The sequence below is a fragment of the Corapipo altera genome, unplaced genomic scaffold, assembly GCF_003945725.1.
Source record: "Corapipo altera isolate COAL_440 unplaced genomic scaffold, ASM394572v1 61, whole genome shotgun sequence".
Lineage (NCBI taxonomy): Eukaryota > Metazoa > Chordata > Aves > Passeriformes > Pipridae > Corapipo > Corapipo altera.
The window spans coordinates 2,477,303-2,504,209 of NW_020884910.1; the positions used below are offsets into that span (position 1 = coordinate 2,477,303).

The 26,907-nt window shown below is 38.3% G+C and overlaps 1 protein-coding gene across 12 annotated transcripts in view; it reads right to left on the reverse strand.

The window, feature by feature from the left end:
• Positions 1 to 26,907, reverse strand: part of ZBTB20 (zinc finger and BTB domain containing 20) — a 502,167-nt gene that overhangs the window by 428,848 nt on the left and 46,412 nt on the right. The window contains exon 1 of one of the 12 annotated variants that reach the window (XM_027653325.1): positions 26,033 to 26,054. The exons of the other annotated variants lie outside the window; for them this stretch is intronic. The gene's annotated coding sequence lies outside the window, so the exon portion shown is untranslated. Of the gene's footprint in view, positions 1 to 26,032; positions 26,055 to 26,907 lie in introns of those variants that run through there. 12 annotated transcript variants of the gene reach the window in all.

Genomic DNA, 26,907 nt, shown 5'->3' on the forward strand with positions numbered 1-26,907 from the left:
GTAAATGTAAAAGGAACACACATCAAGAATTTCTCTTCCCACTTTCACTAATTTTAAATAGAACATTCTCCTGCAAATTCTCTGCTTTTGACCTACCAAAAAAAAAAATCAAGATAATTATTGCCCTCTCCGAGCCAGAGCAGATAATCTGAACTACACCTCATTGAGTCTTCTGGCAGGGCTACTCATTGTGCATTCTCAACATCACCCCAATTCTGAATTTTGCTAATTTAAATATGATGCTCATTTAAATACTATCTATTACACTAGACCTTACCGATTGTCTGTAATGTGAGTAGCTTTCTAAACATATACTTGCAAACCTGATCCTCAGTAAAAATAAAAAAACTACTTCAGAAATAAGAGAAGCACAAGAAAGCAGTGGGGTATTTGTGGAAATGGGGTTTTAACTGTTCTTGGATTACCTGTTTTGGTCTTTGAGTTGCATGATTGTTCTCGCACATATATTTTAAGGGTATATTAATAATATAAACGGTTACAAATACAGGATCATCTACTTTCTGCATTTTTCACACTGTATATTTGCTTTTGCACAATGGAAATTAATAACAATGGCCATGTCTGACTGCTGTTGCTTCTTGCATGATTTCTGTGCTGCACTTATAAAAGACACTGGAAGTTCAGTGCTCTGGAATGATAACTCTATTTACTATAATGTTTTACCCCAGGAACTTACCTACTGGATAACCCTGCCCAGAATCCTTAGCTGGAAATGAGACAAATTTCTGTTTGTGGAGAGAAACAGCCAGCCTAGTGCATTGTTAGCAGCAGTGCTTGAAAACTGTTCTTCGTTACATACGATGAAAAAAGGAAAACTGCAACTCCTACATGAACGCAATATGCAATATATTCCCAGAACTGCATCTCAATGTGGATTGGGTTTGGGTTTTTTCCCTTGAAAAATAATGAAATCAAACTGTTTAAGGCAGCACTCCCAAGTAGTTGACAGTATTATCTTAATAACTTGATTAAATAAGTAAACAAGAAAAAAAAGATCCCTGTTCACGACAGAGAGTGAAAGCAGCTCAGAGCTGCAGGATGGGAACTGCTTAGAAGGAGAACTAAATCTCTGTGGTCAGAGTCCACCTACCATACCCTTTTATTCAGATGCTCTTCTCTTTCTATGAGTCCATAACATGCTTTTATAATACGTCTTGTATGCATCAGAGAGCAAATATCCACATTTATTAGGTTTATGACAGTGTAAACACCATTAGAAATGGTTCTGGTATGACAAGCTTCGTTTTGCACTTCTCTATTTCTAATTTCATTCATCAATTCTCACTCTCATCCACTTAGTGCTTCCATTTTTTGTCTTAAGGCCAGATTTTTAGTACTTTCTGTTCATCTCCAACTCTCTCTGCAGCTTTGTATGACAACCAAACTGACTCCCCTGCTGTCATCTGCGATACTTTTAACATTAACTGGACAAAGTCCACATTCTGTTACTTCAAATATTTCTTGAATATCTATTCGCTCTGTGTTTTAGTGATCTCCAGGCTCTAGTTTACATTCTTTAAGATTTGATTTTTGCCCCAAGTCCAGTATTTTTATAACATAACCTTTATATAAAACAAATGTTCCAGTACATGCAGAAGATTAAAGGAATGAAGGAGGTATTCGGCTGTCCTTTAATTTTCCATATGTTTAATGTTATCTTGGAGAAATGTACCTATTTTCATTTTGAATCTAATCTACAAACTATGTTGGATGATTGTGCAAAGAGTCAACAAGGTAGCTGTTTAAATAAACAAAATGGAGCCAGGAACAAGCACAGGATGTTCAGTGGCAAAATCCAGTGGATAATTTTGCTTACTCTCTGATACTTGGTACCTTTGACTTTATTTATCATATCCAGAGGATTGGAATCCAGAAGCAATCAGGCTGGTGGTTTTTGTTTGGCCTCTTACACAAAGAGAGCAGCCAGACATTTCCGATCTGGGTTCAGCAACTCAACTCTTCTTCTAGTCTTGGGAATGGAGATGAAAGCAGGCTGTTTCAATTAGCCTGGCTATAGAGAAGATCTGGAGCTGTGAATTAATTGATTTGAAGACCAAGAGGGACAGCTCCTGCATAATAGAGGCCATGGAATTTCACTCTGTAATTACAGTTAAGTTCAGCTCCAAATCCAACAGAAATCAAAGGTGACCATATAAGGCCCATCTCTAATCAAAAGTGGCTCTTTTCCCTAACCACTAAGTGCAAACTATTCCGCGTTTCTTTCTATTTCAAAAAGCCATTTGGGTCTAAAATGAACCTGTGTGAAAGATCTTTATTCCTGCATGGACAGGAACAAATTTTCCACTGCTGCATGAAAAGACTAGAACAATGAAAGTATTGGGAAGGGAAGTGGCGGGGGGGGAGGAAAGCTCTGCCTTTTTGGCAGTACTTGCAGAACATTAGTTAGGGTAGGTGGAGTCCTGCTGGGTCTAACCAACTGCTCAGATCCCCCGTAACATTTTACTGGCCCCCAGCTTTACACTGTACATCTTGGAACATGGCGAAAAAGCTCATATACACATATATTTTAAAAGACACAAAACTCCTGAGCGCATATCCAAAGCAGATCAATTGCCTTTGCAATATTCTCAGAACAAAATGTTCCACCAGCAGATCTGATAAGAAGAGCCAAAAAATGGAAAACACTTGCTACCAATTTATTGCAGTCACCCATAAACTATTACTAGAACATTATGTATTGGGGTTCAAGCCAGAAAGCTATTAAAGCGGACTGCACTAGAGTCTTTCCACTATGCTACTGAAGCATTAATAAGTCCTTAGAGAATTGTGTTTATGTTGAAAGAATAATCTTATAATCAAATTTTCACACACAAAAAAATGCAGCTCTTTCTAGAATTACTGTGTGCCTTTGCTCTCTCCCCCACATTGGCTAGTGTCTCCACAAATACCATCATTTTCTATGTTTCTGTCTGGCCCAAACCCTGACGTACATACTTGGTGTTCCAAGCTGGACAAATTTCAAGATAAATGGTGTTAATTGACAGTGTTAATGGGTGCAGGGTGTACCACATCCTTTCCCCTGTTGTCACTGCCTGAGTGTCTTTCTCACTCCTTACAGTCAGTCTTTGTACAAGACAAAAAAGAGTTAAAAGGGAATGCTAAAACAGCATCACTACTTTTTGTTTGTTTGTTTGTTTTTACTTTGACACACAAATAATAAGCATCCAATGCTATTCTGTGGGGCTGTGTTTTCATCCCTGTTACAGGAAAACCTATAATAAATCAGAAACCTCCTTTCCCATTTTAGAGACAACAAGGATACCCAGCAAGATGATGATTAACCCAATGAATCACTGATTTTACCTCAAGAATTGATGTTTTCCTTTGAAAAGGTGTGTGCTTTCTTTTCAGCCACTTTCCTCTGGTAGCACACAGGTGCAAACCATATGACCGAGCAGGCCAGGTGGAATTAAGGCAGCTCTTGTATCTCTAGAAGCTCCTTAAAACAATACATTTTGAGTTTAAATGTACCAGGCCATCACTCTAGAAAGACTTCAGATTCTACCTGAATTAAGTAAGAAGGAGATCTAAAATTTCAAGAAGGGAAACCAAGTCCCTTGTATGAATTTATTCATATTAACCCAAGCAACTAGTTTAGTTAAGAGCTGAAAACTGTGGTGTTTATTATCATCATCACCACAATCACCAGATATCACCTAATATCCCACTTGGAGTCCTAGAGAGTGCAGGCCAGGGGAACAGTATGACAAGTTTACGTTAACATAACACCTTTCCTGATTTGCCTCTTCAATTCCTGGAATATCCTTAAGGTTTGAGAAATGACTGGTAAACCACTCCTGGCTGCCAACTGACCTGTAGGCTGCTCTCACTGGGTAGGAAAAGTTAAATTTCCTTGCAAACAGGGAGAACTCTCAGCAATAAAATACCATTGTAATGGCTGTAAGTACTAATTTTGCTATTTTCTGAACTTGTTGAATAAATGCCATTAAATTGGATCAATACTTGACGTCAAATAGTCTGATTTGAAAAAATATTAAGAGCTTGCATCTCTCTCTGATATTAATGGAAATTGTAGAAACTTAGTATCTATCCTTGACTTGGGCCTTTAGTATAAACTGAAAAAACCTGAATTGTGGGTCAAATGTATCCCTTAAGTAACTTCACTCTATCCCACGTGTTTTTTATGTCTTGATTAATGACCGTGGGATATATTGCTTGCTCAGGCAGCACATTTATGTGTGGAGCTTTTCTACTTCCTTGTCTAATTAGTTACATTTCAATCAAACTTACAACAAAAATAATAAAAAATCATTTCTACCTGCACTAATGCACAGGACGCCAGAGAGTGATTTTGCAGTAGATAAACAGACCACATCTACAACTAAATCTCTCTCTATGGTTTGCCTCTTCACAGCAGGACTCAGGCTCTGCTGTCATCATTCAGCTTGAGAGGTCCTTTTTGATTCTTGAAAGAATACAGAGACACGTGCCGGCACGACGACGTGTCAGCAAGCCATTTTATGGGGAACCCTCAGCATAATGCTTAAAATCTCTCACTATGCCAGGAAGAGAAATGAAAATACTTAATCACAAAAATCAACACCCCAGAAAGGCCTGGAAAGCGCTCAGGTCTCCGGAGGAGATTTCATCTAGGATCTCTGCAGCAACTGAGTTATTGCACCTTCTGCTCCAGCTCCATTAGTCCATACGCTTGCAAAAAGTTGTCCATTGCTTCACTGAAAGGTTTACATTAAGATACAAGTCTGGTGCCCAGGAGAAATGTCCTAGATGTTTTCTATGCTTAAAAGGCAAGATGTGCCTAATATGATTTTTCTGTAAAGAGCAACTGAAGTATGGTATTAATAAAAAATAAACTATGTTAACTTATGTTAAATCTTTCTCTCTTCTCCAAAAATCCACAGCTGAAAAAACCCTACCCCAGCAGTACTAATGCACAAGCAAGTCCTCTCCATCTGCCAAATATGTAGGTCATTTCGATGAGTGACAGAGACAAAGAGGCCTGATTTTAATTCATGAAATATTCCTGCTAATAGCAAAGTTATTGAGACATCTGTTAAAAGCCTGACCTGTTATAATGGGGGGATATCTAAAATGACTGAAATTCCTATTTAAATTAATGCTACAGTATTTTATTGGGCATTTTAAAGAGGTATTGCTATTAACAAAAACATTATATAAATTAGAAACAGGCCTGCAATAATCCTCCAGATCAAATCTGGTACTGTCTTCTAATACTACAGTATGAGCTTTTATTTGCGTGTGCACTATGTGTAGATATTACAATGTAGCAGATATGTAAAAAAAAAAAATTAAAATCTTAAGTCATAGCAGCCCAGTTTAAAGTTTGGCAGGGAACAGTTGGCAGACACTAGAAAAAAAAAAGAAAAAAAAGGAAAAAAAGTAAATATGTTTCATGGCCTATATATTATTGAACATTTTTCCAATTTCTGTAATGGAAGTGTCAATACCATGGAAATCCTTGAAACATGGACAGAGACAGAAAAATGTGACTGGAGCCAAACACCTCCACCTAGAATGAATAAAAGGCCTTCAGACAAAGAAAATCTACATAAAAACAAACTACCCACTCAATAACACTAATTAAATTAAGCTTTTGCCTTTGGGGTAGTGGTGAGGTGAGCAGAGGGCGGTGAAAGGTAGGTGATGAAAGCTGTCAGGAGGACTTCACTGCAGAAGCAAGGCATGGACGGGATGTCCCTCCATCAGCACTCAGAGGAAGGGAGCTGAGCACCAGGGAGGATCCTCTGGCACTGCATGCAAGGCTGTGCCCCGGGTAGTAGTGAAGACAACAGCTCTTCTGTTACTGACCTCAACAAAACAGGACTAATGACTGGTTTTCTTCTCTTTATGTTAGATGATGTGCTGGAGGATGCATCACACACAATAAGTACCTCATTCCTGGAGGCTGAACCAGGAGCTCTTCCTTGAATGCTCTTCTTCCTGCTGGCTCACTCCCAAAAGCCAGTGTTACAAAGGGGAGGCCAGATTTTCCCAGGCCATAGAGAGATGAGCTAGAATGAGGGGCACAAGTCCCAGGTCTTCATTGCAATTCCTAAGAAAACGCTCAGGAGATCATCTCAATCCCAAACCAAAGTGAACATACACCAGCCTTTTTCCTCTTTCTTACCTATACCTTGGTTTCCTCACAAGATGCTCCGTGCCCACACCAGTGGATGTTGTAGTACTGTACTTTCTACAGTACTGCCCCTGCTATAGATGCCTTGTGGATTGATGAAATACTGAATTGTAGAGCAGAAAATTTGTAAATAACCAGATACAACTGAGGAACAAATCCTAAGAAAGCTGCTAAAATACTCTGAATCATGCTGCAGCATAAAATACAGCTCTGGAAGTTTACCAGTAGACAATTTATACGTTTTATATTTAATTCAAGGTTTTCTTCTTCTGAATCTAAATAATGCTAGTAGAATATCAATATATTTACATTAAAAATGTCACTTTGTTTCCAAGGGAAAAATGCAAAGATGTAATTTTTTAAAAAGTCTTAGGGTCAGCCAAGACAAACCCAATACCTATAAAAAAACCCACTAGCGTATGAAGAAAATACGAAGTCTAACACACGTTCCTCCACTATTACAAGATATTGTGCATCCCCCTGCAACATCCACTTAAGTCATACCATACAGCCACTTGATGTACCACCCGTGTGAAATCTTGTCTTTTTTTATGAAATTAGCTAGGCAGAGATCTGGTTTTAATGTTTCTCCTGAGATGCTCTATGAATGTTCAGAGTTTAACAAGCATATCTTTTTTTTTTCCTCCATGATCTACAGTTTACCACTTTTCTTATTGCTTTTTCCTTCTTCTATTGCCATGTGAGACATCAATGTACAGTGTAAAATACATAAAACAAGGAGGCAAACTGCCTCCACTGAAGGCCTACCAAACACACAAAACACACAGATTATTTTTGTCAGCATTCAGCTATAAAAACACTGCACACTCCTAACAACAGTAAGAGGGAAAAGTCATGATTTTAGGCTGCCAATGTCCTCTTAGAAATGAAATGTTCAGTCTTGATTTCGCCACTCCTTAAACACTAAATACTTCTCTGTGCAATTCTAGTAACTTCTTAATTGTATTTTTGAATGGATTATGAGCACACCTTAACCAAGCAAGTTACGAGCAAACAGTGCCTAGATGGGTTATATTCTCCTTTGGTAAGATCAAAGGATGGGTTCGTATTATTCCATTCCTCTCTCTAAATATATGCTCTTCTGGCACAGTTAGTGGTTTCAAGGAAAATTCTTAAAATCCCTACTTAACTGGGATCAAATAAATGTCACTGAAGAAGCATAACTGAGCCTTTGCTTGCAGCCATTATGAAATGGGCATTATGAAAATAAAATGAAGTAAAAGTCAGATCTGCTTAGAAGCATGTAAATGTCCATCCTTACTCAGTAATACTTTCCACTCTTTCAACCTCATTTGGGATCTTACTTGACAGATCTTTCTCTTAGACCACCATTGCAAACAAACAAAAAGCCCAATCCTCCCATGTACTTCAGGAGAGGACAGAAGAACAGTGGATGTACTCTATAGAAACTGAACTTGTGGGTAAAATTCCTTATCGGAGAACTGCACTGCCACCTTCTCAGCCCAAGAAATGCTAGCAAGGAGAATGATACTTATTAACATCAGTGAAAACCTCTTGTAAAGAAAGGTCTTCCATTTGGAAAAAAAAATAATTTGTCTGCAGATTTTCGTATTTAGTATGGTTAAAGGTAACAGAAAGGAGAGATACTAGTGGGAGAAACCATTATCCAATTTTCAGTGCACGTGCACTTCACAGCTTCTGTAATAAAAACATTCACAGCTGGCCCATGAAGAACATCAACTATGCTCCTCATAGCAGTATAGTAGAAGCTGTGATTCTCTATCTTGTTTTAAAATACAGTCATTTTATGAAATCTTTTTTTGCTTTAATGCTGAAAGCGTTGCTTCAGCATTTTCTAGAGCAGAGCAGAATTCTCCCCTTGTTCCACGAGACTTTACAGTGTCATTTTTTTCTCCATTTTGGATCAGAAGAGGAGCACATTCTCTTGAGTCTTTCATTAAAAGAATGAGAAGGATAAAAGAGATTTCATTTCAGACTTGTGAGACTCAGGGACAAGACTTTGCTGTCTTATTTAAAAAGAGGATTTGTACATGGTCGGTCCCCATCTCACGTAAAGTGACTCGATCATAAGACAGCTGACCATTCTAAATGGATTCTCAAAGTTTTTGTTGCTTTGACTGTTTCTTTTCTTGTGTGTGGGTGGGTGGGTGTATGGAGGGAGGGGGGGTTGGTTGGTTTGTTTGTTGTTTGGTTCAGGGTTTTTTTTGAGGAATGCTATAAAACTCAGGGAATCATTAATAAGATCTGGTAAAACATTGAAAAAAAAAGCAACTTGTAAAAAACCTACCGAAACCAAATTCAATCTCCACTAATGTCAATAATACCATATATAATGATTAAATATCAGTTCTCTGAGTTGATCACTTTTTCTAAGTGCATTTGCACACAGTTGTTTGTAAGTTCTTTTTCTGGCTAATGAGCTGCACTGAAAAGTAGATGAAATTTGAAAGTAAATAAGTATAATATTCTTTAAAATCAGAAAGCCCAGGAGCCCCCAGGCTTGGCCCAACTTTCTTTAGCACCTTTGTAAACACAGGGAGATTGAAACAGAGGGAACATGACAGGAGAAGCTGGGGGACCAGATGCCATAACAAGTCATCACAAGAACTTTTAAGCATCTCAGAAGTATCACAGAGATTTACAGTAGGCCCAGTGCTACCAAAGGTAATTCAGAAGTTTTCATTTCTACAATGACAGTTAGAATATGGCCACATTTCCAAACTCAGAAGTGTCAGAGCCAACACTTCACCGACTTACAACAACTGTACAAGTGGATTTCCACCAGATCTAATTTTTTCAAAGCACGTTCATTTCAGAGGGATACAGTGGAGCAAATCAGAGATCAAGTCCTCTGATTTAGCCTTTAAACGATACGGTTGAAATCTCAATTCCTTTTTGGCTTCTTGAAAATAAAAGCCTTGGGATGCAAAGGCAAGGTGGAGAAAATCAAGCACTTACACTTTACATTCCTGTTTTGTCTCGCACCTTGGAGTGCACTAGGATAATGAGTATGAGGGGACCAGGGGCCTCCATAATCTGCATCCTGTTGTGAATTTTGCACTCACAGCTGGTTAAGTCTTTCTGATTTCCAGTATTTTTATTTCATAAAAGAGAATAAAAAGATAAGTTTCAGTTCGCGCTCTTCTTTCGCAGCCATAAGGTGCTTCCAAGACCAGTGCCTGACCATATCCCTAATGTGCCCTCCAGGTGTCACCTGGGCAGAAAATTATTGTACAGTCTGTTCCCTTTTACAGTAAGTTCATTGTGTATTTTCACTCAAGAAGGTGTATGGTTGAAAGGGATTCTGTAAAGGTACAAAACAGACCCGTGAAGCTCAAATCTTTGTAGAGATTAGAACTTTTCTGAAGCTCCACTACACAAACAGGTTGTGTTTAACATATAAACACAGAAACCTGACTTCAAAGCAGACAAGACTTAAGAGGTTGTTCTTTCTTCCCTAGGAGTGAGAGAACAGTACAAAAGACTTCCTAAGTGGCTGTGAAAGATCTCTCCACAATAGCTTGGTACATGTTGTATGTACTAATACTTTGTCATAAAAGGATGATCACTACTCCAGAGCACCAGCCATAGGCTGTGGAGCATCAGGTTCACCCAGAGGCTCTGCACATATGCTGTTACTTTTGGCAAGTGGCAATCTCACCATGCTCCAATTCCTCATCTAAGAAACGAAAATAACAGCTCTGCCCCTCTGTCAGTGTTGCACAACTAACCATGTTAAAATTCTGTTGTTAGTAAATATGAGGGTTAGAGGGGTATCATTCCCTGTTACTGAAGACTGAGCAATTATTTGTTTTAAGCCTATCTGGTAGAGCTTTCCATGCTGAAAGCCAGGAGTGGTTTAGGATTAACTTTATGGCATATTGGACAAAAGCTACAGGATACATGCACAGCTACTTTTATCATTTGTGTCTCACTCGTTTCTAGAGAACTACAGTGAAGGGAATACTATTAGTTTCAATGTCCTGAAAGTTGTGACTAGTATTATGCTAGTCATAAAATAAGCATTTAAACAGTTTCTGAAAGTAGAAAAGGGTTTTAGGATATTTAATGCAAAGAGAAAACACAGGATGCTGGAGGCGGTATGGAGAAAAAGAGACTGAAAATATTTAACCTGAAATATTTCTAAAGTTATTTTCTTATTTGCATTTTGAGCTTCAGCATTCAACTTAAATCTTCTGGAAGTTTCAAACAGTACTTTAAGACCTTTGGAACGCAGCCTGTCAGCCTGAATTCAAAGCTTTTGTCCTTTATACCTGTTTTTCAACACTGTTACTATCTCATATACCTTAAAAACCCCCATCTAATCCATCAAGTTGGGTTTAATTTACACAGAATAAAAAAAAAAAAATCATATATTTCTCTTGACATCAGACATTCCTATTTCCAAACTCTAGACCAAAAATACAAAGTTAGACCTTAATATGGGCTTAATGTAGACTTAAACTGTCTGGTTTTGGTTAAAAGAAAGTACAATGAAATTTAAGAAATAAGAAAAAGTTACATGAGAGAAACCACTGGGGGCTGGATTGTGTTGGATTTTTGTTCATGTTTATTAAACATTTCCCAAGAAAGAAAACACTTTTACCATTGAATGCCTTCCACAGGAATCCACTAAAGAACATTCCACCTAGTCTAAGAAATAGAAATATGTCAAGGATGAAAGAAAGCAACCATGTTTACAGGATCAATCAAGTTCTCTTTCCCCTTTCCCAGGCAAGACAAAAAGTAGCCCAAATGCATTTAAACAGAAATTATGCATATGGGCCAGCACAGAAACCTCACATTTTGATTCACTCTTACCAAGTAGATTTTCAGCAAGCATAAATCATCACAGACAACAGAGGGAGGCTGACAGCAAATATCTGATTATTTGACCATATACTTTGTCCTGACTAATGCTGGAAGCAGAGTCTACAGGGGAGAGTAGAGTTTCCATTTGCCCACAAACTCACTCGCACAGTATACCCTCTACAGCAAGCAGAGAAGTCCTCAAGTCTTCATTTAACTTCAGTTGAGAATCCCAAAATGGTAGTAGAGTGCCTCAATAACATCAAAGTGAATGTAGTCACAGACACCTTTCAAGTCCATGAGATCGGCTGCTGTTCTGCCTTCTCAATGAAAGAACACACCCCCAAACAGTGCATGGCACAGGCAATTCTCAGTTCTCATATGGCAAAGAAAAGAACTACTATTCCGTTTCAACAAGATCTTTAATGTAATCAACCCCATCTACCCCATTCTTATTGAGACTGTCTTTTTTGCCTCAGGCAGTTGGCTCCCTGCCACACAACGTTTCTACAGCGACATTATGTTTCAAACCTGAGAGCAATCTGAACTATTAAGCAAACGTGGCAGGGCCTAGCTCATATCCCCACTACTCAGAGCTAAATGTCTCTACAGTAGACTTGTCTTGAACAGAACTACTTGAGAAAGTGCAGTGCGGAGCCATAGGGAAAGCTAACACATGAACAGCAGAGATGATCAAGAGTCAGGTGCTTAAACTCACCTCCTGGCCCTCTTCCATTCAGGAGAACAAATCAGCCACAGCATACAATTTTCAAACTTTGGCTGAAGTTACTTTGGCATCTACAACTCATTTTCAAAAGTGACTTTGGGTATTTCTGATCCTAAGACAAATCCAGCCTGAAAAAAATGCAGATGGCATTATCTCGTAATGGATGATCCACTACTGAAAATGGATTTAAAGAACTTCAGGCATGATTGAATCTACTATTGAAAAACTGAGCTGACATTTGAAAAAGACAAAATTAATGTGTACAAATGGAAAACAATTCGAAAGTCAAGCTTTTGTACCAGAAAATTTAAGGAGGTTCAAGTTGTTTTCACACAAGAACCAATGAGAAAACCTTTTCAAATGCAAACATCAACTACCTGGCATATAATTTTGTTCTTCTAGCACTACCAAAAAACCCTTCAATTTACTAAAGTGATAACAGCACTGAGCTTTCTGTCTCTACTGCCCAATGTCATGAAAACCCTTCTGTCCCCCATTAGGGATGTCATGTCATCCCTAATTTATTTCTCACATAGAAACCAGTTTCCAGTAAGGAACTACTACAAAAATATTGAGTACTGTGGTCCTAAAATTCTGAGGGTATCAGCAAACTCAAAAGATTGACAAAGCTCTGTCCCCGCTGATCATCACTGGCAAAGCAAGTTGGAAGACAAAGTTCAGCTCCTGTCCCAGGGAAAAAAACCATCACAACCACAAGAAGTTTCAAGTATTTTGATCTGGAGTCATCATTCTGCACTCAGTCTCAGTTCTGGCTTATGTAATGCCTTCTTCCCTCCACACCCCAACTTTAATTTTTTTTTTTTTTTTACCTCTGGAAAATGGAGTTTAAGTAAAGTTATCTGTTATTCTTGCTGATCAATACCATCTGTGGCAAAAGACTAGGGGTTACGCTGGACAGATTAGACATTGAAAGGCTTTTTAAATTACCAAGAAATCAAGTGCAACATACAGTTCTGTTGACTGGCCTGGATTAACTCCCAAAATTGGCTGATAGAAAGATGTGAGAACCTTTCCAAGAAGCTAAAACCTGTAGTTAATAAAAGTAGCTGTAATATGAAAAATTAGGTTCTTCTCCCTTTAAATCACAGCCCATAGAGGCACTGAAGTAAATCCCTTAATCTCTTTTTAAGTAGCTATTTTATCCCAACTTCCTCTGTGGTTTATACCCTCAAAGCATGTACACCACAACTCAAGAACAGTCAGGCAAAGAACTTCAACTTCCTTTTCTTCAAAAAGTATCTAAAATAAAATTAGATAAAATATACCCCCCCCCCCGAGAAAGCCCACAAGAAAAACAACACAAAAAAACCAGCCCCAAAACAAAACAAAAAGCTAAAAAAAAAAAATAAATCTCAACAACAACAAAAAAACCCCCACAAAACCATGAGAACCGCTAACCTGAGTTTGGCCTTCCTGATCTTTTAACCCTTTATCCAAGACCATGCATCAAAAAGAAACCTTCACCAATCTTTAAACTACCATCATATATTCACTGAGGCATGCAAATGATTAAAACACTGTATTTTTGCATCTTTTACAAGTGTATCAGACTTGAATCTCTTCTCATCCTTGTAACCGATTTATGGACAAGAAAAGTGGAACAGCAATTTTAAGGCCTCAAGTCTGTATCCATGGATGAGTTTTGTGCTTCCTTCACCATAGTATTCAGTAGAGCACTGGGCAGATCCAACAAGATCTGTCAAAACTCAGTGCACAGCAGCCAAATTAACTTGCTCCAGGATTTCTAGCAAGCCAAGGATGGATTGAGATGTAGCCTCCATTTACATCTCTTAACTCTTGCTGACACTGAACGGCCGAAGAAAAACCTTTGTAAAATATTTCAGAAGAAAGATTCAATAATAACTTTTGAATGATGACGCTGTTTCTCAAAGAAAAAAAAGAAAAGTATGTTTTAGATGTTGGACCATGCCTTCCTCAAACAAGGACAATTCCACAATGTCATAAACCTATGTATGACTCACTAATCAATAGCATAAAAGGTGCTGGATTATGAAGGTGAAAGTGTTTGCTTTGACTGTCTTCAATTAACTGGTGACACATAATCTTTATATATATACGTTTGGGGTTTTTTTAACAACACTTTGCATTTTCACTGAACTTTACAAACTTTAACTAACTGTCGTAAACTTCAGCAGGGAGATAAGTGTCATTATCTACACACTACAGATGGGAAATTCCAGGCAGAACAGTTGGGCAATGCATCTAAGACCAGAGAGGAAGTCCTATTTGTACCAAGGGGAGTAGATCCTCACCCTCAGACTCACATTCACATCATGCCTCTCAAACTGCATACTAGACCAGTCTCCATTTGATAACAAAGGTCACTCCTATCTTTCCGTTTTTACGAGACCGTAGATGTTGACAGCATTTACCTTGTGATCTCGACAGTTCCACTAGCACAGCAAAGGAAACACCAGGATAACGTTGAAGGCTACAGTCTGAAGTGTAAGCTCACCAGATTTTAAGGAACATGCCACAGGCAGATGGTTATACAGTTATGAAAGGAGAGCATTGTAAACTAAAACCACATTCTACAATCCCCTTCCTTGTTTAGACATATGCACCCTGACTATTTACTAAACACATCTCACTTCTTTACATTTCATCATCTGCATCAGCTCTGAAATCTTTTGTGTTTGTTTTTGCTTAAATAAAAATAAACAGAAATCTTCACACCTGGTGCTCACATTTAAAGTCACAACACAGATAAAGAACCACTCACGAACTGGGAAAGGGACGCTCAATAGTTGAATTATGGGTTCCCATAACATTTGATTCCTTTGGTTAATGCATTTCTTTGAACTCCTCTGTCCTAAGTGCACAGGATATATGAGCATATCAACACTTTCATGACAGCCCAAATCACCCACTTTCCATAGCAGTAGATTGACATGTCATGGAGAGTGTGATTAGGAGGTCATCAGAGTACACAAACCACTAGATTAAAGCTCAAACCCAAGACATATTTGCTCCTTGGGTTATTAAAAAAAGATCAGCAGAGGAAAAAAAGCCCTGCTGTAATTGAAAAATATGAGGCTTAATATACTGTTGAAAACCCTTCTGTGTGAGGCTGTTTGGGTTTTTTTTTTAAGCCAACAGTATGTTATCTTTTGATAGTGAAAATATGTATTTATTATAATGTGGCTTCTACTTAGGCTGGCATCAGGTTGACAGGCCAGCACCATTTGCTGCTGCACCGAACTCTTAAAAAAAAAAGTAAGGGGGGGTGGAGGGATGGAGAGTGGAAGCAGGAGGATGAATATGTGTTCCTGACTCTGAGATCTTTTTGATTCTGTCTATAAATCACATTGATGATTATGTTACGAAACAGAAGATAATTCTCTGGATCTCCGTCTTTCAACTCTAGCCCACTACGATCCACCTTCTGCTTTTTTAATACAAGAATCTGAGTCTGCCAGTTTGCTATGCATTCTGAGAAAATCCATCAGAAGGAAGGGAAGCAGGCAAGCTATCATCATATCCCACTGATGTCCAGGAAATGCCAGCCTAACAGCTGTCACAACAAAGGAACTTCAAAGTCACAGCAAAAAAACTAACAATTGCCCTTACTAACACTGAATCATTGATGAAAAACTTTATGAGAAGCAGAATCAGTTTAAGAAGGAAAAGGAGGAACTAAAAGAAAAAAAAAAGGGTAGGCAGAGGGGTATTTCATTGTGGATTTTCCCCCCTTTTTTGAAGGAGAGATCCAAACACCTACACTCTCCAAAATGTCCTTGATTAAAATTATCTCAAAGAAAGTTACCATTCATGCCACCTCTAACCTTATGCCTTCTGATTGAAAATTTTCAAGTAAAAATGTTTCCATCACGTCCTTGGTGCAAGAACTCAAGGATGTGCCTTTCTCATGAGCTCAGAAAATCTTAAAACCCCTTGTCTCCTTGGAGGAAGTAAACAGATGTCTGCTAAACACTTAGGTTTACATAACATTTCTTCCCCCTTATTTATTGAAAAAAAGGTCTTTTTAGAAAGCACTTCATATTTTGAGAACACTGAATGCTTTCTTTCCTTTTTTTTAGTATTTTTGGCAAAGTATGTTTTTGATTATTTAAAGATAATCTCTATTCTAAATTGCCTCTGACTCACATAACCTCCATACTTTAGAAACCACAATAAAAGTGCAATATATTAGCTATAAATGAATAGGGAGTGAGTCAGTGAATAGTTAAGGACATTCCACAGAAATGCATGAGCTGCATACTAGGTTTTCAGAAAAATATTCTATTTCATTTTTAGAATTAACAATATAGATTAGTTGGAACAAAGAAAATACTCTCTTGCAAAACACTGTAATGTGTTTTGTTTTGTTTTCCTTATGTGTCTTTGTCTATTGTACAAAGACACCTTTAGTGAAGTGACAGAAACACTGGTTTTGCAGAGAAAGAATAGTCACAACTTGCACACACTAAAGGATTTCTGTAATTATGGGAGGTTTTTTAACACTTTCCCTGGGAATACCTCATTTGTTGTCCTTTGCAAGGCCATTTTAAAATATCAGCTTACAGAAATTACTGTAGGAAAATCACATGTTTTTCTCTAGCTACTGAGTTCAAGTGTGTTTAAGTTCAGTGCTTTGAGTATTAAAAGAAAAAAAGAAAAAAAAGAAAAGAACCCTGATACTTCTACTTGCCAAGGCTCATATTCTCAGCAAAGTCTTCATACTGAATATATGAAGAAGTCCATTAAATACTAACTAATGTTTTCCATGCATCATCATGTCTGCAGATTCCCACTAGGGAGTCATGCCCCCTACCACATGCATCCCAGATCTAGTAAGCATGGTATAAATAACTACACAAAAATTATAAGTAGGGGACATGAGACAAACAGAATTCTTACAGCACAGGATTATGGCTATAAAGAGAGTCATAATAACTCCCATTCTATCAAACCCATAGCTACTGCCTGAAAAACAACTTTTTTCAAGATCGAAATCTGCCAGAGGTAAAACATTTACTACAGATGAACCTAAGACAAAGGTTCTCCATTCCATCTTAAAAGCAACAAAAGCTGACTGGACTATAATCTGAGCATGAACTTAAATATGACATGGAAATATATCCAGGATAGGGCCTTAACTATCTTGGCAGACATCATTCACCCAGAAAAAACATTAACCACATAGGTGTTGAGCATGCTGGAGGACCCCAGCACAAGGCTAGGGAAAAACAACAACAACAAAAACATGGTAAGTCAGGAAATGCTCAGTGGATCCAGGTGTACTAAAACCAAAGGTGTGCAGTATTCTTTCCTTCTTGACTTGGGCTGCACAAGGTATTTGGATGCAGAATGCAGGTCGAGTTGCAACAAAATTATCCAGCCTTAGCTAGTTGTAGCTATCTCCTGGAATGGAGGAAATAGCAGCCAAGGACACCCCAAAATAACAGAAGATAAGTACTGAATAGCTATTAATCTCACATTGAATCATGGAGACTGAAAAGGACAGGTTCCTGTAGCCAGTATTCTGCACTCATAAATAAAGGTCATGCAGAGCTCTGGGGACAGACCATGTGTTGACCCCAAAGCCTGTGTTGGTGGAATCTCACCTTTTTTCCACTCCTACTTGTCTGTCACTACCACACAGAGAAAGTTCAGGGTTCAAAAGACAGTCCACCCACCTACACCTTTAGCTCACAGCAATCTTAAGCAATCCTCTGTTAAATGACAGCTTGGGACAGCAGCTCTTTAAGCTGAGTAACTAAATAAAGAACTCCTGGACAAGCTGCTAGTAACAAATCTTAAATCAGCCGCTGTTTTCTATACATGATAAAATAAGCATTTCCTCAAATGAGACAGGTGTGGGAGATCCTAAACCCCTTCCCATTTAATCTCCATAGGAAAAAAAAAAAAAAAAGGTGTTCACCCAGACAGCCACTACAAAAGTTTTCTCCCCTTCTCAGATGCAGATGTACACTCCCCTGATATCTCTGCCAATAAAACCAGAAGGAGGAGCGAAATTTAATGAGATATAAAAATACAACTGGATTCCTTTTTGTATCGTTCGCTGGTTTTATTTTTGGACTGTTTACCCACTGAGGTGACATGATCTGTAGCAACACAGCATAACCCCAAAACCCAGCATCCCTCTCGGCAACACTTGCTCTGGCGCATCCAAGCTGAAGCTAAACAACGGCTGATGGTGCAGAAGCGGATCACCCACACTCAGAAAATGAAACAACAGACAGAGGGATAAAATAATTCTTATTCTTCAGGGTTTAGATTGTAGCTGGCCCACATGTGCCAGACAGCTAAGGATGGGAAAGGCTCTTCCCAAGAGTATGACTGGGGCAGACAGCCCAGCATTTTCAATTGTGAACATAACAGTTCTAGTGAGTCTAAGGAAAACAGCAAACTGCTTTCTATCATGTAACTTTAAGAAGACGTTTTTCAATAGCAGGAGGACTAAATAGGTCACAGCAAAACCTCACGTGCTGTCAGCAAAGACTGTAGTGGTTTTGCTGAAGTAATCTCTTCTGTAATCAAAAATGGCCCGTCCCTTCAGCCTTCCTCTGTGGCCTCGGTCTGACAAAACAGTCTCTCGTTTTGCCCAGTCAGGTGCTGTTACAAAGTAGAACAAGGTGCTTTTATGAAATCAAAAACCCCAGCCTAGAAAACTAAATGACATTTCAAAACCTATCTGGTTCACCTGGTGCAATTTCCCCCTCCGCTTCCAGCAGATTAAAGATAATGCAGGATTACCAAAGTTGGGTGTGCTCCCAGCTTTGTATCTGGAGTACTATAAAGAATGGCATTTGGTTTGCTTTCTCCTGTACATACCAGTGAAGTGGGACCTTCTTACTGAGCCACTTCAGAACTGAAATATTCCAGTAACCTAATATCACATAAGCTTAAAGGCCTATCCCCAGATGTGTGCTCAGAGTTGTCCAGTGAATTCAAAGCCAGAAATACAAAACCCTTTTATAAACTGAAACCTGTTTAATACAGCTATTGCTTCTCAGTGAGAAACTGTACGCATGCAACACTGGGTACTGCTCTGAAGCTGGAAGCAAGCACTATTTATACTGCAACAGAGAGCAAGTTTGGTCTTAACAGGAGGGATGCCAGCTTCCCAAGCTGGCATGCATGATGGTTTTGCACACAAGAAAATAAAAATGAGGAACAGAGGGCAGGGGGGGAGCAAGAACTGTAGTCCTCACTCCTTCTGTCTGTATCTATCACGAGTGTAAAACCAGCTGTAAACAGTAAAGACTTCCCTATCAAGCAAAAATACCATCCTGATTAAACAGTGGTCATGACAGTTAAATATTTTTAGACTTAAACTAGTCCACTACAATTCACTAGAACCTCCTAACTAAACTAAACACACAGTGTAAATCTGCAGCCTTTATCAGAAGGAATAAATATGTGTCAATGACTTAAGCTGTGGGGGAAAAGTCTACAAGAAAAGAGCTTTTAATGTGATTGCACCAACTTATAGAGGTGAAAGAAGAGGGTAAAAGGAAAAAGAAAACACACACCATGTCATATAAATCCTTTGCTGGGATATTCCAAAATGCTACTCATCATTACACTGAATCTTCTACATATATTCTGCTGGTGACAGTTTGATTCTGCCTATGCTTATCAAATGGATGGGTGCATGTACAGTCATTTGATAGAATAGGGTTTCTCCATAAAAACAGCAGCTGAAGGCAGTTTGCTGCCACCAGAATGAACCCTCCAAGCTATAGCTCATTCTGCAGGAGCCCTTGGCCAGTCTGGGACACAGGTGAACGTGTCTGCCCAGCTGGGCTGCACAGAGTCCAACAGCCACTGCTGAAGCACCACTTGGTCTAGGCAGCTGCTTGGAAACGGATGGGACCAGAGCAGTGAGCTTTTGTGTGAACTCATGTGTGTGATCTCTGGGCTGTGTGAAACTTAAGACTTTTGACCATTCTCTTGCACAACATACTCCGTGACTTCAGCACATGCAAGTCTCAGGAAGTTTTTATGATTCACACTGAAATTTTTCCTGCTGAGTTTTACCCCTTTGAACATCTTAAAATAATTCCTTTTTTGTCTTAATATTTTACACCCTTCAAATACTTGTAGATTGTTATCATATGTCTTAGTCATCATTTAGTCCAAACTGTACATATTAAAATCTTGTAATCTTTGCTCATATTTCAATCTCTTCAGCCTCTTAACTTCTGTTGCTCTTCTCTGAATTCTCCACTAATTTCTTGACAACTTTTTGGCAACAGAGTGGCCAGAATAATAGTGTCATGGACACCTTACGGCTGTACAGAGATGAAAAGGGAAATGTGCAACACCAAAATGACATTAGCTCTTCCTCAGAAAACAACAAATATGTCTAATCTGTTGTCCAGGATCACTTATTTTTAGTGGCTGCATCATGAAATGCTCTGAAATACAAGTACAAATATTCACCTAAAAATAATAACTCAGAGACAAGAGTTTAATATTCTTGAACCTGTGTTTAACTAGTCTTCATGTTATCTGTGAGGAAGGTAACATGGAACAGTATTTACCTGCAATACTGAAGAGCAAATGGCTGAAGGGAAGTCTCAAAGGACATATCCCATAGAAAAGTGACCACATAAAAACCAAGAATCCCAACAGTTTCTTCACCACAAACCAAGTTAAGTAGCAAGTTACAATCCAAGAAGACAAAGCAGTGTTTAAAAAAGGAAATATTTTAAAATAAATACAAATATATACAACATTTTAAGTCAAATACAAATACTCTTTCAAACTCTGGAAAATTCTAACATGTAACATTTCTACAAAATAAGGAAAAGCACAGTAGTTTTCTGCGTTATCTGTCTGGACTGTAGAAATATTCTTCAGATAAATCTGATCAGGCCAGGGACTAAGATGCATATAATCTAACTATTATCTTCCTGAAAGTTAGATATCAAACTGAAGCCACTGTAATCATCTCCAGAGAGCCATTAATCCCATCCTAAAACTGTAATATATTTAGGATGAATAGCTCTCTAGAGGTATTTCTCCTCCTCTCCACTGATAACAGAGGGAGACTAAATAGCTGCCTTGACGCGTTTTCCTTGATGATGACTAAAGTTAAGTAACCTGTACCCAAACATCATTTATAATGGCTGGTCTCTAAAGGAATTAATGTAAGCAATTAGGTTGTGCAGGCACTTTCAATATTATCTTCTATGGAATTTTCCAGTTATTTGGTATTAAAACCAAACCAACCAACCCACAAAACGAAAACTTAAAAACTTACAGATTCACATTCAGATGTCCTTCCAGTTCTCCCAGTACTAAACAAGGACCACTCCATATCCACATGCATGGAAGATTTCCTTCCATACAAGTCTCCAAACATTGGTGGCAATATGACGGGTTCAGGATGACAGAAATCTGTCATTGCCTTTGTATGTAGGGTTCAAATGCCCTAAAGTGGCTATTAATTAACTAAAGTTTGGGAAGCAGCATTCAACCTTCATCTGGTTCACAACAGGCAGAAACAGAAAATGAGCATGAACAAAGTTACTCAATAGGGAAGACCCACACAAAGCTGAGGCAGAAATAGGATAAAAAGGGTTAATTTTAGAGGAAAATTATAGGGAACCATATAGTTGTAATGGCAATGATCTGCAAAACTTCCAAAAACGCTACCAAGAAAATTATGTATGAGGAAAACTGAGAGAACAGTAAGTCTATTAAGACACAGACACAAACCCTTGCCACAAGGAACTTCCAAGCTAAGAGGAAGTAGTAATTTTTAAAAAGAGGAAAAGAAGGGGGGAGTTGTTTAAAAATTAAATGGAAATCAGAAATATAAGAAAAGAAACATAATATATTGATACTATAAACCACTTCAAATATATAATCTTTGTGAGAGGTATATGGAAGAGGAAAAAAAAAACAGGAAAGGAGTGTTGCCTCGCGAAACAGACTGCACAAACATGTTCTGAGGCCCAAAATGTACAGAGCATCAAACCTACTGAAAACTACATGTAGTGATTAAAGGCAAAAGCAACTAATTCCGCCATGATCAAGAACTACCACAAACTACCAAATGAGGAGATGAATGTGATTTTGAAAACAGTTTGAGAAGTAAGACAAAGCATTTGCATGAAAAAGTTGGTGAAGATGGGAATTAATTATGCATCTCCTGTGGAGACAAGAACACAGCAGATCTCAGCTTTCCAGCATTGTCATGCAATGCACACGGGACTTTTTTTTTTTTTAAATTCAAAAAGTAAATTAGAGACCAAAGGGGCATTATTTCCAGACTGGGCTCTAGTCTGTGTGGATGAACAGACTTGAGTAGGTGAGAGTGTAAGACAGAGTAATGAAGTTCAAAATTCTTTGGAAAAGAAAGAGGGATAAAAGCAAAGTAAAAACAGTGGAGTTCCAGAACGTAGATCTCAATGATCTTTAAGAACTAGTAGGTAAAAATCCCTGAGAGTCTACAGGGATAAAGAAGTTAAAGAAGTATAACTGTTCTTCCAAGCAATTATAATAATAAAAGCACAAGCTATGCCAATAAAGAGGAAAGAACAAGAATAGTAGAGTTTTAGCAGCACTAAAGTATGAGGTCTTTACGACTATCAAGACCGAAAAAAATCCTGAAGAAAACAAAAGGATATCAGAATATGTAAGTACAAAAATGACATAAACATGTAGAGACAAAATCATAATGGTTCAAAGCACAAAGGACAAAATTTACAAGGAATGTCAAGAATAGCAAGAAACCATTCTATTGGTACATTTAGGCAGATGAGAAAAAATGTGGCTCTGTTAATCAATGCAGAGGAAGTTCAACTGACAGATGATGTGAGTAGGCTGAAGTGCTTAACACCTTTTTTGTACCACCATTCATTGAAAATTTCAAGCTGAGAGACATGGATAATTCACTTAATACTCATGAAGAGGGGTATGGTCTTACTCCAGAAGAAATGGCAAACAAATTAGAAAGTACTTAGCTAAGTTAAATATTTTTCAAGTAATTTATATATGAACTCATCCTGGTCTCCTTAAAGAACTGCCTGAAACAGACTTTGAGACTTTGTAGAAGGTAAGAAAAGACTCAAAGAATAAATCTAGTACCTACTATGAAAAGAGAGAGGAAAAAATAAAGAATGAGGGAATTCCAGACCACATGATTTAAGCTTAATTCCCAGAAAAGCTATTGAACAATGACTCAAACCAGCTTTTAAGCACCTAAGTATAAAAGACAAGTAGCACTCAAATTGATTTGAGAACAAATCATGCCAAAACAGACTAATTTCCTTCTCAACAGGAAAAGAAACCTTGTAGAAAGCAAATGTCATGTACTTTGACTTTATTTTGGCCTTTGACATCTTATATAATATTCTTATATGTAGGCTAGGAACAAAACAAGCATATACATGGTATCACACAGATGGAAAACTATTTTGGATAAGGGAACACATAGTAATTACCAAAATACAAGAATGCATCAACTGGGTTTCTGCCCCGAGTTTTTTTCTATTTGACTTTTTATTAATAACCTAGGTCATGGAAAAGAAAACATGTTTATTAAACCTGCAGACAAATCAACCTAGGAGGGCACTGAGTGACTGAATAAAATTTAAAACTACCTTGGCAAATAAAAGAAATTGTCTAGAGGTACTGGATGAGATTCAACAGGACTACAGGTAATGTACCTGGGCAGAAATTATTAATGACACAAATACAAGACAGTGATAACTGAGCAGGCAGCAGTTTTCAGAAAAGGATCTAGAGTTACTGTGAATTACAAGCTTAATATCAGTTAGCAATATTTGACAGAAAAGGAGTCAATCATCTTTTTGGGGTTTGTAAAAAGACATGTTGCTCCAAGGACACGGGAAGTAATCTTTCCAGCTCTACAAAATCTGCAGAAGTTTCAGGATGTAAACAGACAATCTGGGTAATGCTTTTCAAGAAGATGTGAAGCAAATGAAAAATATCCACAAAAACACATGTGTTAGAGACTAACAGAGAGTCTTCATAATAGAATCCAGTACCTGCCAGACCCTTCAGCTAGCCTGATGCCAGCAACAAGTCACAGAAAAGTGGCAGCAGGAAATCTAAAAAATTTTGTCATCTGCTCACTATCAGGGAAAGAAAAATGAATAAAAGGTATGAAATATCTCGAAAGCAGCAGCAAAGGCAGAGAGTTCTGGAAATCAATTGCACCAGGGCACAGTATTTTGTTTTTTAACCAAAAATTGACAAATTTGTTAAAAACGCATTCATCAAGACTGGACTCCTGTATAGAGAAAGCAGAAAATCTAATTAGTGGGCCTCAACTGCATTTACTTTCAAGGTTTACAAACTTCCTCAAAAACAGTGAAGTCTCTTATGGTACCAACACATTGGAAATGACATCTCCAAGTTCTGTGATGAACCCCAAGTGCGCACAGGTGGAGGCATGTCTGTACTGTTCAGTCTTTCCCTTCAAAATAGACCTCTCCAGCTCATCATTTTCCCATCCTTCTATTGCAGATTCTACTCAAACCACTTATTTACACAAATTACTGTCCACACCCTCCTATCATGGCTAATCCCATAGCACCGGTTCCTGCTTCATTCCCTCCCTGCGTTCCTCAGCTCCACAAAGCCAGGGTCCAACTCCATCCTCTTACCTTATCTCACTCCCTGCCCACCTCCCCATGATCCCTGCCCTGTGTTGCCTTGGATGTCCTCCCTAGTCTTGAAGAGAAAGTGCAGATCCTGACACGGTCAGTGTTTTGGCAGTGGCTGCTGGGGGCGGAGCAGGCTGGGTTACCAACACCAACAGAAACGAGTTGCCACCTGCCACATTATTTGCCTTAAGCACTTTTCAGATGTTTGGGGCAAATATCTGAGGAAGAATGTTTGTCATGTGGTCAGATAAGAATCTCCAGGTAAGCAAGGCTGGGAGCTTCTAGCTGTTTGAGTGGCTCAAGTACCTCAGTGTATTGCTCCAGTCTGCAGCATGTATCGCAAAAGGTGACTGCAGGGAAACTATTTCCCAAGTCAGATTTCATAGCTTTTTGCCTGCCTAGAAGACAGGCACATCAGTTGGCCCAATGCATAAGACTTCACACAGCAGTTTGTGTTACCTGGGCTGTCACTCCAGACAAAATGCCTGCTGGCAGATCTCCCTGAGCTCAGAACTTCACTTGGAAGCATAAAACCCTCAGATACTGCTAAGCACCACAGACTCTTTCTGATTCCCAGGATCGCACACAGAAGACACAGCTGGCCAGCAGGGTGGTCTGATGCATCTAGAATACAGAGATGCAAAGCAAGAAGAGATGCTGCCGTGTTGCATTTGCCAACACATGAACTGCAAAGAGTATGGCTGAGAAGTGTAATGTAGAGATTGACTGAACGAGCAAGTCCCAAACCTCACAGTGCCCTGCAGATCGGAAAGGCCTTCACGTAAAAGAATGCAAAGGCTCTTCCCACCAATTAAAGTCTGCCTGCTTGACAGGGAGTTGTAAAATAACAATCATATCTTAAAGATGGGTAAATACATAATATCTATTGCCTCAGGAAAGATGGGAAGTTCGCAATTCTTCTTGAATAATTAATGCAGGCATAGGTAAGGACTACTGCTACTAATATCAGTGGCAGAACAGTTTGGCGAATGAGAACAAGATTAAGTTTTAACATTTTTTGAAGAAATGGAACCATTACCCAAATTCATTATTCAAACACTTTTTATACATTCAGACTCTTTCCAAATGCACTGCTGGTAAACACAGGCATAAGAGTAGGAGTAAGAACATATATAAACTATTTTGTACACTTCTGTGATGACTGCAGCTAACCCTGAAGCCTCTGGAATTCTGCTAATCACAAAACACACATGTTCGCAAGATAATAAAACTGAGATACCAGGAAGCAAATCCATGCCATACTGATTCATGTTTCTGACTCTGTCTAGTTGCTCAGTGCTGTCTGCTTCTACATTATTTGCAACCTCAAATATCCAAACAGCTTTCCCAATACCCACATATAAAACTTCAGAAAAATTAAGCCATTTCCTTTCATGTGTGAATCAACCTGTGGATTAGATAATATCTACTACAAAGTAACAGTGAGACCAAGAGCTTATTAAAAAATAAACAAACAAAAAAATTCCTTTCATATGGCTAGTATGAATATCCATTACTAAGTCCAACAGAATTCAAATTGAGTATAAAACCTACATTGTTCAAACACTTGGCCAATTATCTCATGACAGAGTAAGGTAGTAATGTCCTCCATGGCTAGTTTTTTCCATACTTGCTCATGAGAAGGCTTTCCTTACCTACCTCAGTGTTAGGTACTTTCAGAAGCTGAGATGACCAAAGTAGGCAAACAACTTGATTTCTTCAACAGTTCCTGTCTTCCTACAGACACACATATGTTTTAATTTCATGTAAATATCACAAACTGCAATTATACAACTTTTTAAAATAACATTTTTGCCAGAAATGTGACACCATTTATTTGGAATTTCTAAGTTCACTAGAACTAAGAGTCTTCTGGCCAACTGTTATCTAAAACTGTACTTCTAAATGCATATTCTACTAGAAGTTCTCTGCATCCAGCAGCTTCAGCAGGTGCACCTGGGCATTAAGCACTTTGGAAAAAAAGCAGCTACTTATTTAGAAACATAAATAGAGTCATTGGGAAAGTGACATGAGATAATCACATATTTCAAAGTTTAAGTTTTGACAGTTTTAGGATGTATGTTTCCTGTCTCTAGATCATATGAAAAAAAACCTGAGAGCAGTTAGCACACTTGAACAAGCACCCCTCTATGATGTGAGCAGGGAACTATCTCCAGTGAAGCTTTCAAGTTCTTTCTCTACTTGCCTGATAGAGCTGGAACCCACAGATATTTTCAAAATCCATCCTTATGAAGAGGGTTTTCACTGTGCAAACCCAATGTTGTTTAGCATCGAGATTTTATAAACTAACTCACAATTTTTCATTAATTATGAAATTTGCAAATTAACAGCATTGTAACCTTATATGTGTACCTAGGAACAAAGTAAAATTAAACAGATGTCATACGAGTAAGGTTGGCAAACGTACTCTAAAACACTCTTCAGAGCACAATCTCAACATACAATTATGAGCTCCTATTTTCACACTTGTGCATGTGCCTCTTTAAGAGAAAACTCTTTTCTCCCAAGGTATC